This window comes from Protopterus annectens, chromosome 10.part0, assembly GCF_019279795.1.
Source record: "Protopterus annectens isolate FY-2018-M chromosome 10.part0, PAN1.0, whole genome shotgun sequence".
Classification (NCBI taxonomy): Eukaryota; Metazoa; Chordata; order Ceratodontiformes; family Protopteridae; genus Protopterus; species Protopterus annectens.
In genome coordinates this window covers 1135848090-1135864989 of record NC_056744.1, presented here as the reverse complement: position 1 = coordinate 1135864989, position 16900 = coordinate 1135848090, and the positions used below count along the sequence as shown (strand labels likewise).

At 42.2% G+C, this 16900-nt stretch overlaps 1 protein-coding gene across 3 annotated transcripts in view; it reads right to left on the bottom strand.

The window, feature by feature from the left end:
* MIGA1 (mitoguardin 1) overlaps positions 1–16900 on the bottom strand; it is a 1154615-nt gene that overhangs the window by 591483 nt on the left and 546232 nt on the right. The window lies entirely within an intron of this gene.

The following is a 16900-nucleotide window of genomic DNA, read 5'->3' as shown; positions in this document are numbered from 1 at the left end:
GGTTCTGTGCAGATAAAAACGTAACTGTCTGTGTACATCCAACTGATGAAATTTAAATTTTGCCTTGTTTGAGAACTGGGGAAAAAACACTGGCAACTCAATACATTGATTAAGGTTACTGATTGACGCCACTTTGGGAAGAAAGGAAGGGTTGGGTCTGACAGAAACCTTGTCTTTATGAAAAATCAAATAAGGGGGTTTGATTGATAAGGCTTGAAGCTCTGAAATGCGTCTGGCTGACATGATGGCTACGAAAAAGACAGTCTTCCAAGTTAAGAATTTTAAATCACAAGTGGCTGTAGGCTCAAAGGGGGATGAAGTAAGAGCCTGTAGAACAAAGTTTAAATCCCAAGGCATGACAGGTTCCAATACTGGAGGACGAAGTAACAGAGTGCCCTTCAGAAAAGCCTTACAGAGTCTATGAGCCATCAGACTAGGTTCGTTTGTGACATGAAAGGTAGAAATCACCACCAATTGGACTTTAATGGTTGCGGCCGCTGAACCCTGGTTAAAGAGCATCGACAAGAACTCCAGTACAGACGAAATTGGAGCCGTGTAAGGGTCAATTGTTTGAGTATGAGCCCAGATTGAAAACCTCTTCCATTTATTGTAGTAAATCTTCCTGGTGTAGGGTTTATGAGAGGAAGATAAAATATGAATCACCTCCAGTGAAAAATGATGAAGCCTAATTAATGACGGGAGTGGAGTAGCCAGGCTGTCAACCGGAGGGTCTGAAAAGATGGATGGAGCTGCCCTGACATGTGTGTCAGTAAGTCTGGTTGTGGGTCCAGAATCCAAGGAGCATCCATGAAATAGGGATGGAGAAAGGGGAACCAAATTTGATGAGGCCAATGTGGAGCAATCAGAATCATTCTGTTTCCCAAGGCTTGCGCTTTCTGAATAACCTTTGACAGCAAGGGAACCAGAGGGAAGGCATATAGTAGACCGGAGGGCCAATCGTGGACTACAGCATCCCTGGGTGACTCCCCCTGAGGGGGGATCAACGTGAAGTACTTGCTGCATTTGGCATTGAGGGGGCTGGCAAAGAGGTCGCAGCAAGGCTGACCCCACCTGCAGAAGATCTGTTCCGCAACTTGACAGTTCAGGGACCACTCGTAAGGCATCAGAATAGCTCTGCTTAGCCTGTCTGCGATCACATTGGACTTCCCCGGAATGTGCATTGCCACCAGAAAACGTTGGAAAGACACTGCCCACTGCCACACTCGCATGGCCTCTCTGCAAAGGGGATAGGACTTGGTTCCTCTCTGCTTGTTCAGATACCACACCACTGACATATTGTCTGAGTGGATTGCAATAGTCACGAGAGGAAGAAAGCTCTGAAGTGCTTGCAATGCTAGTAACACAGCTCTCATCTCCAGGACATTGATATGCAGATGTATCTCATGCTCTTGCCACGTGCCTTGGACTGTCCTGCCTAGATAATGCCCCCCCACCCCATCTGGGAGGCATCCGTGGTCACCGTGGCAATCGGGGATGCAGGAACTAAGGGCTTTCCTGCATTCAGGTTGTTAGTGCGAAACCACCAACTGAGATCCTGGTTGCACCTGTCCATGAGTAGAACAGGGTAAGAAAGTGGAAGACCTTGGAGTGACCACTGGGCAAAAAGTAGCCACTAAAGGAGTGTCATATGTAACCTTGCCAGATGGACTAACATAATCGTCGCAGCCATTGTCTCTAATAGTTGGAGGACCCATCTTGCCTTTGCTCTTCTCAGGGGAAGCAAGGCATGAACTTGTTGTTGTAGGACTCTGATTCTTTCCTGTGGTAGAAATGCCCGCATGAGGGTGGTGTCTAGTTCTGTGCCTATAAAAGTGACAAGCTGTGAGGGCAACAAGGCAGACTTTTCCCAGTTCAATGTGATGCCTAGCTGTTGACATAGGTTTTTAGTAGCGTTCCTGGTCTGAATTAGTAGATGCCTGGTTGGTGGCAGTAAGGTGCCAGTCGTCCAGATATGGAAACACTTGGAATCCCTGACGTTTCAAGTGAGCAGTCATCACTGCCATGCATTTGGTAAACACCCTGGGGGCTGTGGTGAGACCAAAGGGCAGGGCTTGATACTGAAAATGACTGGCCCTCAGCCGGAAGCGTAGGTGACTTCTGGATGCCCTGTCCGTCTTGATGTGGTAGTAAGCATCCTTGAGGTCGATGGAGCACATCCGCACTTCTTTTCCCAACAATGGGAGAATAGACTGCAGTGTGACCATTCAGAACTTGGACTTATGCATGTGGGTGTTCAATTGGCTGAGATCTAATATGGGTCTCAGGTCCCCTGTCCTTTTCGGCACCAAAAAGAATCTTGAGTAAGTCCCTAATCGATCTGGTCTGAGGGGACATGTTGGATGGCTCCTTTTGCCAGCAGCTTTAAAACTTCTGAAGCTGCGTAATCCCTTTGACTGGGTGGAACATCTGGGATTTTCTTGACTGGAGGGGGATCTGACAAGAAGGGGGTGACATATCCTCTGGAAATTATTCGTAGAACCCATTGGTCCTGGGTGATGTGTTGCCAGGCCTCCGGGTATAACGAGACTCGACCCCCGATTGGCTTCGGAAATGCACAGTCGGGCCTCCCATCAGGAGCGGCGGTAGGGAGAACCACAAAAGGAATCGTGGTCTCCCGAGTTGCGGGGACCTCCTCTGCCTCTAGGGCAGCATCTCCCTGAAAAACCACCCTCTCCTCTGCCTCTGGAGGGGGGCTCACCTTGTGCACCAGGAAAAAACCTCTGAGATTTCTTGAACCACATTTGCCATCCCTCTGGGCCTTGGGATAAGGCCTAGAGGGAAGGGAAAAATGGACTCCTACAGCAGACAGAGTTTTTCCCAACTGCTCGCACCTGGTGTGGGTGTCTTTCACCTTGGTTCCGAACAAAGAGGAGCCATCAAAAGGGGCATCGGTGAATGAAGACTTGAAGGCCTCCGCAAAATGACAAAGGTGCATCCAGGCCTGTCTCCTAAGAGCAACTCCTGAACTCGCTGCCCTAATCGCTCCATCGGCTGCATATGAGATCAGCCTTATGGAGGAGTTAACGATGGAATTGAGGGTAGACATCTGGGCGTTAACCGTCTGGGTCACTGCCTCAGAAACGTTACCCGTGAGAGTATCTCCAAGCTCCTTGAGGAGATCTATCTGGAGCCATGTGAAGTGAGATAAATAATTCAATGACCGTAAGGTAAAAGTCGCTGAAGAAAGGGTACGCTTCCCATACCGGTCCATGGTCCTAGACTCCTTGTTAGGAGAATGGACGGTGGAAGAAGTCTTGGCTAATTCCTTCTGAGTGGCCACTGCCACCACCATGGCATCCACAGGGACTCCCTTTGACAGAAATTCCTTACCAGGAGGAGCAGACAAAAATTTCTTGGGTCTCCTGGGGACTGGTTCCATAAAGTCAGGGGTCTCCCACACCCTTCGACAGACCAAATCCAGAAGCTCGTCGAAGGGTAGAGATACCCAGGAGGCAGAGGGCTGAGCACCAAAGGCATTCAGGAAGACCGACTCCTCCTCGGAGGGGGCTTTGGATGGTCAGTCATTTCTTTGTTTCAAAATCTCTAGGATGTCAGAGAAAGAAACATCCTCAGAGGATGACTTGGGGGACCCCTCCGATTCCTCGAGGTCGGTGTCTGATGTGAGAGACTCATCCTGGGAATCTATGTGCTTCCTCTTGCATGTCTTCTTTCTGGGTGGCTCCTCAGGCAAGGACTCTGAGGGGCCCTCAGAAATGTGGGTACCACTCATGGGGGTACCCTGAGGCCTTGGGGCTCTGCTGTCTAGAGATAGATGGTGATCAGAGACCTGCACTGGTGTAGTAGGGGACAGAGTAAGTGACCCGCATGATGCCACTGACGACCTGGCCAGCACACTCCGCATTGCCTCGAAGGCCAGTCCCCCTGAGTCCGAGGAGCGACCAGCCTCCGAAACCATGACAGGAGTCAGACTTCCCCACGCTGAAGTGCCGAGAGGGAGACTAGGAACCGATAGGTGTCCTGAAGCCTCTCCCTCGGGTCTGACCGAAGAATCCAGAGTCCTGAATCCCGTGGACGGCACCGACGGGGTCGGAGCTGACTTCGGCACCGATAAGCCAGGAGGGGCTGTCGGAACCGACCTAGGGACATCACACGGACTTGAGCACTCTGGCTCCGAAAGCTGAGATACACTCAGATGAGGAAGTATCGAAGCAGGTTGAAGGATGGGCTCCGGAGCCGACTGGGTCAGAGCCGAGAACAATTTTGCCAAAACCGGTGACTGAAGGAGTCTCTGCACCACTCTATCGACGTCCACATCTGATAAGGTCCTGGAGGATTTAGAGGATAGAGAGGGAGATCGAGACCTCCTCTCCGAAGGGGACCTGCGAGGAGGTGATGCTGGCCTAATGTTAGGCGATCGGCTTTGAATAGGTTCCAAACTGATTAGAGCCGATACTGGTTCCATAACCACAGACACTTCCTGCGGCCCCAAGGACAATGGAGCAGAGGATGTCGAAGCAGACTTTGCTATTTTCTCCGGTGGCTCCGAGGAGACTGATGGAGCCGGAGATCTCTTTTTAGATTTCAAAGATTTTGTCTTGGAGCTGGAAGCAGTTTCCAGACCCTCCTCAAAGGAAGGGTTTCAGAAGTCCCTTCAAAATCAACTTATTCTTCCTTTCCTGAAGAACTCTTGGGACTAAACACATGACAGAAACTGCACGACTCCTGGAGATGGATTGCTCCCAGACAATACAGACAGACAGAATTGTCCGTCGGTAATGAACATCTTATAGCTGCACCTAGAGCATTTCTTGAAGCCTGAGGGCTTGTGCTCCTTAGAATCTTTGGACATAGTTAGCTACAACAAAGCACCAAAGACAACAATAACTGACAACAGTAAAACAGTCACAAGGCGGGAAAAACACTACCACACACGAAAACCTCAAGATCTCTAACTAAAACGATCCTTTGGCACAACACAGGAGGGGAAGACTAAAACCTCTAATTTAAACGGTTTTAGACCTGTAAAAAGAAATAACACAAGGAAACAAGGGACTAGGTCCTCTAACTGAAACGGGCCTAGCCCGTTGGAACAGCTAGTGGGATACCACAGAAAAAAACGATCAAACACACACTTTTTCACCATACAAGACCAGAACAGACAATAGCTATTAAAATAGCTTTTTGTTTGCAACCAATTCTCTAATAATGAAAAAAAAGGGTACTTAGCCACAGCCAAGAGAGAGACCACGTCCGAGCTACACGAGCGGCAAATGAGATCTGGGTATATAGAGCAGTGCAGCATGGGATACCATCTTAGCCCAGCCAATTGAAAGACTTCGAGCTAGAAAAGTTTTGGCAGAGTCGGAGCCAACATTCGGCTCCGAACCCATGGGTAAGAATGTAGGCGAGATTGGACTGCATAACATCCCCTGTACAAAAGCTACCTCTAGCTTCAATGATAGCAAAACAAAACAAACCAGAGCAGAATTTGAGGTTATCTAGGTTGACCTTAAAGGTGGCAAGGCTACTACTCTGCTACATATAGTAGCAGTTTGTTCCAGAACTGAGGAATAGGTTGGGCTAGGAATCTATCAAGCTAACATGTCTTATTTTTCTGCTGATAAAGGTTAGTTCCTTTTAACAGAGTATTTGATGTACTGTTAGTTCTGTAAAGGAATACGAGGTCAAATAGGGTTGGCTCTTTCATTGCTTGAAAGGCTCGGCACAGATCATGGAGGAATCTGTAAGAGGCTGAGTACAGAAAAAGTGCTGACAATATCTCGACAATTAAGATTTTTGACGCCACTGACCTTTTAAGTTATCAGTTTCTGAGGTCTCTCAAATTGTGAGATATATTAAGGCAAATACATGAAAAAGGTCCATTATATTCAATAATGGGTCTAATACAAGTAAAGAGGAATTAAGACTTCTTTGGATAAAGTGAAGATGCCTTTGTAAATTAGATGTGCCAAATAAAAGGCTTTCTGAACTACAGTAGAGATGTGCTGGTCAAATGATAAATAATTAGCAGCAAGAGTGCCTATATCCCCTTACAGCAGTGTCTGATTTGAGGGGTACATCACCTATGTGGTAAATAAAACTCTTCTGTTTACCAAAATGAACCATACTACATGTTTTATGGTTAATTTGAGCCCATTGTCCTTGCACCTATTCTTAACATGGTCTACATATTGATGATCGAATAACAACATCCAGTTTACAGTTATCTGCAAACTTAGTTAACCATAGGCCAGGAGTGCTGAACTGAAGGTCCAAGAAATAAATGCCAGTTAGAACACAGCCCAAAACTAATCCCTATGGTAGACCACTGGTAACGTTTTTGCTTTCATAAGTGGCACCTGAGACTAACTATATGGGTTGTGTCAACCAGTTAGTCATCCACAACATAATATAAGGATTTATCAGTAATGCCTGCATGGGGAATGGTGTCATAGGACTTGCTCAGGTCTAAATGTGCTGTATGCACTGCATAACCATTATCCACTGCTTTGGCTACACAGGACCTTCCTTTGACAAAGCCAAATTGAGGAGGGTCCACGGATGAGTGATTTTTAATGTCCAGATTAATGTGGTCTGAAACAATACAGCCCATAGCTTTACATATGAGGCTAGTGATACTAATGGGTCTACAATTATCAGGGTCTGTGATCGGGCCACCATCACATAATGGCATTACAATGGCGGTTTTTCAGGCTTCAGAAATGTAACCAGTGGAGAGGTTTAGATTAAACAGGTTAAGTAGGGGTTCAAATAGGCCACATTTGGCACAGATAAGCTGGTATGTTATCAGAGTCCATGGATGAAGTATTCATAGTTTTTATGAGGGCTGTGAAGATTTGTTCCATAGTAATTAAAGGGGGTGGCTGGGACTGTGGAAACTGTGGAATAGCTACAACTGTTGGAGAAGTAAATTTTGCACTAAATTTGTTAGCTGGGATAGTAGCTATTTCCTTTGAGCCAGAAAGTGTATTATTATGGACTAGCTCCAAGCATTGTTAGGTATTCGGTCTTAATTTCTTACATAGTTAAATAACGACTTGTAGTTAATTTTAGTTTTAGTGGCTATTTTAAGTTTAAAGACAGCTTTGAGCTCCCTAATGTTTCCCTTAAGTTCTTTGTTGGTTTGCTTACATGTGCACTTAAAAGTAGGTAGGATGAGTCCTCTTGCCAGCATTAAGCAGTTTTGTTCTACTGTTATATAATTTATTTATAAGGTTATTCCACCAAAAGGGTCTGTTTTTAAATGTCTCGTTATATTTGGTGTGGATAGGGACTGCTTCATCAACACAACTATTTAAGAGGGAATATCAGGGCATAGGTGACAACTTGAGCAACTGGATCCTTTGGAGGAGGATTACAACAGAATTTATTTAAGTCATCAAGTAACCGAAGAAGGTTTGCATTTGAGAAGTCCCTAAACACAGAGCTATTTACAGGAGATGTACCAACAGCTTTTAAAGGAAAATATGACTAAATTATGGCCTGACTGACACATAAGGAGACGTGCAGTAAGTGGCCATATTTGTGAGGGCTAGATCAAGGATACTTAGGGCCCTAATTAGTACAGTTAACTGTGAAACAGAATTAGCATTTATAATGTCAAGGAAGTGCAAGGCATGCCAACTATTTGTAGTGTAGATCAACCAGTTTTATCGATGGATAGTTAAAGTCTTCTAGTAGAAAGGAATTGGGTTTTATGGTATTTCAGCTAATGTGTATCATGCTCAGAAGGGGGCATGGAGGGTGTTCTATAACTAGCCATGAAGTGGTAAAGTGCCTTGTTTATGGTGAGCTGGACTTCTAGGAATTCAAATGTGGCATCCCAAGAAATCAGTTGTCAGGTGATTGTATCCTTGACAAATGTTGATAATTCTCCCACAGTTACCAGTAGGTCTGAAGACATGATAGGTGTCATGCCCAGGAACAGAGGGAGTGCTTTCACTGTGTGTGTGTGTGTGTGTGTGTGTGTGTGTGTGTGTGTGTGAAGAAAAGGCATACGTATCAATTGTCATCCACATAGTTAAGGATGCTAGCAAAAAGAATCATAGTAAAGACTAGAAATTAGACACAGCTTTTAAATGCTGGGTCTATAATCTTACTAATATCTGTCATATTTTCCAGTTTTAGCAGGGTTAGAGCAGAAGTTGTAGGCCAAATTGAGAGTGTCTTTCCAAATGCTGCCCAACTGACAGGCATGCTGACAAGAAAAGTGGGGGTAGGAAAGAAGGGAAGAAAGAGAAAAATAAAAAGAGTTATCGTAAGCAGCAGGGGCAAACAAGCTTAGAAGACAGACAAGATTGACATCAGAGGGGCTGGCATAATGGACAAGGAGACATTAGACATGCACAGGGTAGACAATGATGTTTAGGAGTATTGGACAAAATTTAAAAAAATGAAGAATGTATGTAATACTCATTGACACAGAGCATGGAAAATAGAAAGAGAAGTATAGACACAGTGAAAATGCAGCTCATATGTATTTTTTCTTTTGCAACATGACCGATACTGTGCTTGAAATTGCAACAAACTTATAGCTGAAATTACCAGTGATGGTACAATATGCAGCTGAGGGTAGGAATCAACTACATAAGCACATACAATCCAAAAGGCAATCCCTTACAATTTTGGCCTACTTGTACAATTTCAATGAAACTTATACTCAAACACACAGTAATAGCATCAGTCTTACTGCTACCTTTGAAATGCAGAACTTAGCAAAGAATTGTCAGTATTGCACAAAAGTTATACACTGGCACACTACATCTATATCATGACAAGTGATTCAAAAGTCTCACTACAACATGGATACCTGTTCATATTTGTGTGAACATTTAAACCTGTACTGTACCTGCGCATTTTCTGCTACAGCTTTTGAGGCTGTGGACAGAGAAATAGGATTGTGTAAGATTTTTGGATTCCACACACTAACAGTTTGCGTACGTAGGTACGACAAAGATAATTTACAGTACATATGTAGTGCTGCAGCTTTAATCTTAGCCTCCTGATGGCCAAGTATGTCAGGATGGCGTCACTTTATGTCACTATAGTGATGGCCACATTGTTCATCTGTGCAGAGGATGCCTATGAAACATGTGACAGTCCTTGCCACAGCATTCTAATTCACAATTGTACGTTGTGAGCCTTCATACCCCTTCTCCATTAGTGGTGGGCTGTGGTCAAAGTGGAGGAGGTAGATTATACCTTTGATTTCTTCTGGTACCAAGTCCGAGCCCTGAAAGGAGCAGTTCCTTCACTGTCAGAAAGCATGCGTCTTCTCATACAGTTTGCAGAGAAATATGGCTGGTACTTCATGGTCATGCCTGTAAGCCAGTTTGCCAGCTGCTGTGCAATGTGGGGTAAATCAGTTGCCTTAACCATGGTATAACTGGGAAATATGTGTACTATATTTCAAAACTTGCACATTGGACTGCAAGGTATTAAACATGGCAGCACTGTCTCTGTTTATAAGCCACGAATACAGTATGCACTAAAGGGACTCTAATTCTAATAGGTTAAGAACATAAGGAGAACTGCATTTCAGCAGTGCAGCCCACATGTGCCTAGGTGTGTGCACAGCATTGTGTAGAATTCAATGAATAGTTTGACCAGTAAAGTCAATGTGCAAAATGATCAGTTCAGACAGAGTAATTAGTTGAGCCCTTATTTGTATAATCACCAGTCCAAACTCCTGAATCTGCAATATGTAACTATGAAAGAAAGAAATGAGCTTCACTGCACTACAAAAGAATTCATGGAGCTACAAGTTGTAAATATGCGACTGGTGGCTCAACTATAGATTACCTAGAAGTGTTGGATTACAACTTCTGGAAATTAAGAGCTACTTTGCCAGCTTCAAGTTTTCTAGAATAGCTGTTAGGTGCTGTGTTACTTAACTACATAATAAACTACATTTGACATTACTTTTAAGAAGTTTTTTTTTTAACTGGTGGAGGAGTGGTAGTACAAAGCTAAGCCGGTTGCTGTGCTGAAGGATTGTTAAGCCTAATGAGAAAGGCAATCAGCAATAACCACTCATGTAAAGACATTCAGGCTGGCCTCCTAGCAGCATTTTGTGTCAAACCATCAGCATGCTGTATAACTACTAACTATAGCACACATTCTAAGTCTTTTAACAGTAAAAGGAGACACACCCATGTTACCATGGTGAGTGAAAATGTTAAGGCTCCTGCATTGAGGGAGACATTTTGTCAATATTGTTATGGGCCTTACATCAGGAAGACTGCCTAGAAAAACAAATACGAATATCATGTACGCATGCCACTAACATGGTATATGTTGAAGGGGGCAACAGTATGCTAAGGGGTTGCCATTCATGACCACCATGCTAATACCACTGTTTTCCATGCCTACACAGCCATGCCTAAGAAGGTGACAAAAGAGAAAAAGACGTATTCTTTTGATAAAGCTACTTAGAAAATAAAGTTTTTTGAGGCAGAGAATTAGGTGCTCCTTCAGGCTCTCTATCTTCATGGCTAAAGGTTGAATATTATGCTGCTGACCAGACCTACCATGACTACACTTGGAAAGATCTCATGTCAGACACTAAAGTTAGCAGTGGTTAGGATAGTATAAGAAATGGTCCATTCCAGGGGAAACCAAGATTACATGTGCTGCTGGAAAAAAAAACTGTCCTCCTGGCATCGGAAGGTAGGTTGATGGAGAGTGGACTATCCATCAAACTACCTCTAATGGAAACAGAGGATGAATTTCTGGCCTCTGTCAGAGTCTGTGACACCTCCACAATATCCAACAGTGTGGTGCTGGACATTGGCCCAGGGCTTATTATGTATCAATGCACCAAGAATATCCACTGCAGCCCAAGATACACATCAGTCTTTGTCTACAACAGTACACCTAATTCCCTTTGACCCACTACTCACTGACCAACTTGGTAAATCTGTCTGCTTTGTTTTATTCAATAACATTAGAGATTCAATGTGCACACTCAAGTTGCCTGAGGTATGGCATTTAATTCAGTGGTTTGCATACACTAGTACTATAATATCTGATTTGTATGTATGCTTCTGGTGCTGGGTTATACTTAGACAAGGTATTGTTCTTTGATGTGTTCACAGGTAGTTCTCTATCAAGCATTACCACTGTGGAACAGTCACTGTCTGAAGTTGGAGGATCTTCAGCCTCTGGTAATGACAGTGTGGGTATGTTGGCATGGTTAGGGAGTACAATGTGTGTTGGGCACTGGGAATGTGACCACTGAATCCACTATGCAGACTATGAACACCATCTCTGTGCTTGTGGACTCCCAGGAAAAACACACAATGCACAAAGGATAGGTTACTAGGGACACTTACCACTGGTAAGGTATGGTAACCTCTACATGACAGTTGTCAGAATCTGTCAGTAGCCCCATTGGGGGGGGGGGTACAGAGATGTGGGTACTGGTTCTCACTGAAAACATGATTATTGTTCTTCTGTTGAGGCTGCTGTGTCAATGGCTACAGCCTAATATATGTGCAGTGTCATCACGGAAGCACAGCCTAGTACTACTACAGCCATTTCAGAGCTGGCAATACTAATGCAGGGTGTATGACATGACCTAAAGGAGTATTTGTTCTGTATATGTGATAGTTTTTGATAGACTAAATCATGTATTAGAATGTCCAATGTCCTCTCACACTCACTTGCTGCACATCAGGTGCCATCCACAAAGCGATTCCACCAGTATCTCTACAAATGGTGGCCACTGTGACCATGGGTGGCCTAGATTGTGGTCGCACAGTACTAGCACTTCCACGGCTATCTGTGTTGTGGAGGTGACTACAGCCAGGATAGGACATCCCCAGGTTTGTGGCAATCATGGCAGTGGCATATCTGGCAAAAGAAGCTATTCAAGATCATGGAGCATGCCAGCATCTAGTCAAGGCCTTGGCATGACCATTACAATCCTGGTAAAGGCAGCTCTTGTGGATAGGCAAGTAAATGGAATTCGCAACCCTTTACCATGTATGCCATGGACGTATTCAAGTGATCATTCCACAGTGCTGCAACTACTGCTGAGCCTGTGCCCCAGAAGACAAACACTCAGACCATGACAGCTCCCAGTATTTTAACCATACAGGCATTCAATCTTAATGGCCCCTCACAAAGTCTTTTACATTTATACCCACCCACACTCAAGGCCCCTGCATTTAAGTGTAATCTTGTGTTTAATTATGTGCAACACTCACACATTCCCCATTGAAAGACATCCACATATATGCACCCTTCCCCACCTGTGCAAACAATGATTACTGCACTCTGCCCATTGTACATTGTTAATTGGGGTGCTTAGGTCTAATGCATAATGTGGCCAGTCTATATATGGATAAGCACAGCTTGCTGTTGGGTTTGCATGCATCATTTTTACTGTAGTGTATGTCCTTTACCATAGGCCATGGCTATGTGCAAGTCACTGTTTGTTAGTGTCACTGCATACTGTGCCCTCCTCAATCTGGCATGTTCCAACCCTGCTAATGTCTCCCCCAATGATTCCTCATCTGGCTCAGTTTCCACTTCCTGGTGTGCTGGGGACTACTTCTCTCACAAATGCCCTCCCTGCTTCACCTGCCTACTACGTATGATACTGTGTATCATTGCACATATGGAAAATTATTCTGCACACATGCCAAGATTATACTGCAGGTAACCACGACAGCAAAAGGATTCCTTCAGCTGCCCAAACACATGTTCCGCAATGATCCTTATTTGTGAGAGGATGTAACTTTACCCTTGGTCTTTATTCTGGGGATTTCTGTCTTCAGCAATGGTTCCAGGACATATTCAGCATCAGCAATAAGATGACTCCTGGGGAAAGTCACTCTTCACAAACCGTTTGTACAAGTCAGTGGTATGCCATACATGGAAGTGGCCTGCAGACTCCCTGTAGATGATACCATGTGGATTTCAGACCACCTGCAATTAATGGAGAGATACCTTTTGTAGTTCACATACCTTCTTGCCAGTTCCCCAGGTGGGGCCTTTATTTCTATTATGGATTCAGTCTAATTAAGGCCCCCAGTACCTCAGAAAAATGGGTTATATCATAGAAGTCCCTCATGGTTTTGTCTTTCTCCACTGTGGTATACAGGAACCACATATGTTTCCTTACATGCAGCAACACAGCATCGAGAAACTGATGGAGTGCTCTGACAAAGATACCCGAGGTACCCCCACTGTGTCCTCAGTTGGTCAATGAAAGAACCCTGTAGCTAGTACACACAAAGCCACACATACCTTGATATACTCTAGGAAAGAGGTTTCATGACTCCGATGGGTCTGCATATGTGGTTGACACTGAACATAAAATAAATGACTTAGGAAAAATAATATCCGACAAGGGGCTTAATCACACACCCTTGTGCTAAGTTTTTAGATATTAAATTAAAAGCACCGACTGCAAATGAGGGCCACATTTGCAAGAATTCCTGGTATTTTCTAGGTAAAATTAATAAAATAATATTTAACAGAAACACACATTTTTAACAACTGATGTGAAGGATTTCTACACATCTTTCCCAAACAATATATTAGAATGGTTTATGGAATTTCTGTTTGACAAAGGAATTTCCCAGGACAAAATTAATATCTATGAGACCTTGTTAGAAATTGTACTGAAAAATAATTTTTTTATGTTCAATGTGAACACTACATAAAACACACGGGGGTGGCAACGGGTTCTGCATGTGGTAGATTGTTTCCAAATATATGCATGATTCAATGGGAGAAAAAAAAATCCTTTTCTCCTCTGTATACTTTAAGTCATGCATGTTCTACACCCATTTTTTTGGATGATATTTTTATTGTTTGGGGTGACAACAGAGAAAATTTCAGAGTTCATTGAATTTATCAATATAAACACAAATTTCCAGAGCTTTACATATGAGAATAATGACACCAACATCTGATACTTGGACATCTGGCTCACAAAAGACATTACAAGTGGTTGTTTCACTTCTAACATATACAGAAAGCCCACACATTCTACTGCATACCTGCATTATTAGCAGTTCACACACTCATACACAGAAACTGGCAGTTGTAAAGGGACATCTGTTTGAGGACTTCTTGCATGAAATCCTCTTGACAAATTTTTAGACGAATTCATAAAGATTAAAAGTATGCTTTTGGCCAAGGAATACACCAATGGGTTTATTGACAATTTAATGTATGAGGTTATTAACAGAGAAAATAAATTGTGTCCCATTATTGGATACTGGGGGAAACGTAATACAGGTAGACACAAGTGGAGATGAATAAAACATAAAGGTGATATTCCAGCTTTGAACGATTCTGAGGGCCAAAACTTTATGAACTCTTTTATAACAGTTTTCAGTACTGATAGTTACATCATTAAAAAAACATCACTGAAAAGAACTGGCAGATTCTGGGAGAGAACAGTGAATTCCTAGAAAAATTGGACCCAAACCACATATAGTATATAAAAAGGGTCACAATTTAAAGAACACTGTTGAAGACTTTGATGCTAGACAGAATAGTAACAGGCCCAACAGAATGAGTAAATGTGGACGATGTTCTTCTTGCAAATACATACTAGAACGCAATCATTTTAACATAAAAGATTATGTATTTTATTATATTCACGGTATGCTAAACTGTCAAGACACAGGGAGTTGTCTATATTGCTTTATGCAAAGAATGTTTAGGATGCTACATAGGAAGGACTGAGTGGAAATTAAAAGACCGTATGTATGTACGATTTAAAAAGAAAAAAATGAAAATAGCACTGGTTAAATCTAAAGCTCACCCTGAACATCATTTAAGTTAGTCATTTTACAGAAAGTTAGTAACAATAAACGGGGAGGGCCCTGGCCACTATTATTTGAGAAAAGAGAATTTTACTGGCAAATGGACTTTGGCCAGGCCTAAATGAACAAACTTCCATAACCTGTTTACTAAAAATAAAAGCATTGCAAAGATGACCATTGTGGATATGTTATAATATGTGTTATAAATTTATGTCATGCTGGGGGATATTTATACAAGGGATATTTTTAAGATTTAAGATCATTTTACACACAAAAAACTTTTTTTAAGCTTTTAAGCGTGTTTTCCATTTAATATTGTTTTTGCATGTAACTAAGGTGTTGTCACTTTAAATATGTTGTGCGAGGTCAGAAGGCTTGAGGTCATGTGACAAGAACAGGTTATATAAGCAGCTTTAAAATGTTGATGAACTTATCTGAAGAAGTTTTTACTAATAAAAACGAAAGCGTTCATTATAAAATGTTTTAGGAGTACTTTATTTTGTTTCAAAGTACATTTGATTGATCCAGGAGCTTACAGTCAGAGTCTCTGCAGACCTGCGGTTTGTTTTTACTTTGTTTTGACTTATCCATATCATCTTGCATGGTATCCCAATTCATACAGTACTGGCCCACAGTGTCAACATCGCGAAGTCCATGAAATTTTAACTGCAGTCAGATGACACCTCCCAGAGCTAAAACGCAGATCACTATGGCTTCTAGCAGTTATACAAGCTTCTTGCAGATGCACAGTAACTAATGCTACCCCTAACATATTTCTGTGGTTCACTGTCATTAACACAGGGATTTAGCTGCAATCATTTACACTGATGCTACAGCTACACACCACACACTTTCTATGTTGTCATTAGTACTTCATTACAACACTACAGTTTTTTACATGTTAAAACTTGCTAATATACGCAGTCTGGATTACTTAAGATCTACACGGTCATACTACTGTCACACTGAAGTATCCATGAACATACTCCTATTATTTTGATTTATTAAAACTGTGGTCTATGTTTACTACAGTAGTAGCCTCAAACAATCATGTGCCAACCTGTGAAGTTTGTAGATTCAACACTATTCTCACGTGCAGATATCAGATATTTACTTACTACTTTGCTTCTATTATTTCTTGTTTTTAATGACAATTTAGTCATTTCATATGTATTCTGGAAGTATTGTGCTCAAATTTATTCACACATTTACACTCTTTCTATAAGACTTAACAATCTGTCTTTCTAAATGGAGTATACTGTATATTAGTTTATTTAGCTAGCCACATTCTTAGTTGACCAAGGCTCTACAGTATTTGCTAGTTATTCTTCCCAAGAGAAATGCTGACATTTCTGTTTTATAGTACTGGGTCAATTACACCCTCTTTCTCTGTGATAAACAGGTATTAACAGTTCTTGAGTTATTATACCACACCTAAACACTTACATTTTTAGCATCAAAATGTGGAAGATTTCAATACTTTCGCTTTGCAAGATTGACTAAAAATACATCTTAAAGGGAAGCCAAAAATGCTAAAACTGTAGTTTGACAAATTTCTTGGCATCATTTTAACACTGCTAGTAAAGCAAATGACAATCTTCTCTTAAGGTAGTGACAGACCTTACCCAGGCCTGTCTAGAGGAATTAGAATCTATCAGTTCATATAGTTCAACACAAAAGATGGTATTGTTAGTGTTACAGAAAAAATTGTAACTCTATAATTAGTAATCCAACAGCATTTTTTGTAGATATACAATTGAGCAATAAAGTAACTTCAGAGGGTAACATAAAATCAAACTGTGCACATTACAATAGGAAAAATAAAAAGTAACAGCAAAACAGCTGAATATAAAGCAAGAAGACTAAGTAAAACAGCCAAGAGAAGAAGCAAATATTACAAATTGACAAAGACACTGTCAAAAGTGATGACAATGTTTGTTTTCAATATATTACGATGACAGAGGGAGTATACGGATTACAAGGTACAAGAAGTAAGTGTGGGATTAGACAACAGTGATAATGACTGTGAAAGGGAGTAAAAGTGATGAGGCCAAAGATAACTAAACAGAAGTCACTGGCAGAAAACCATATTAAAAGTACTATAGGTGGTA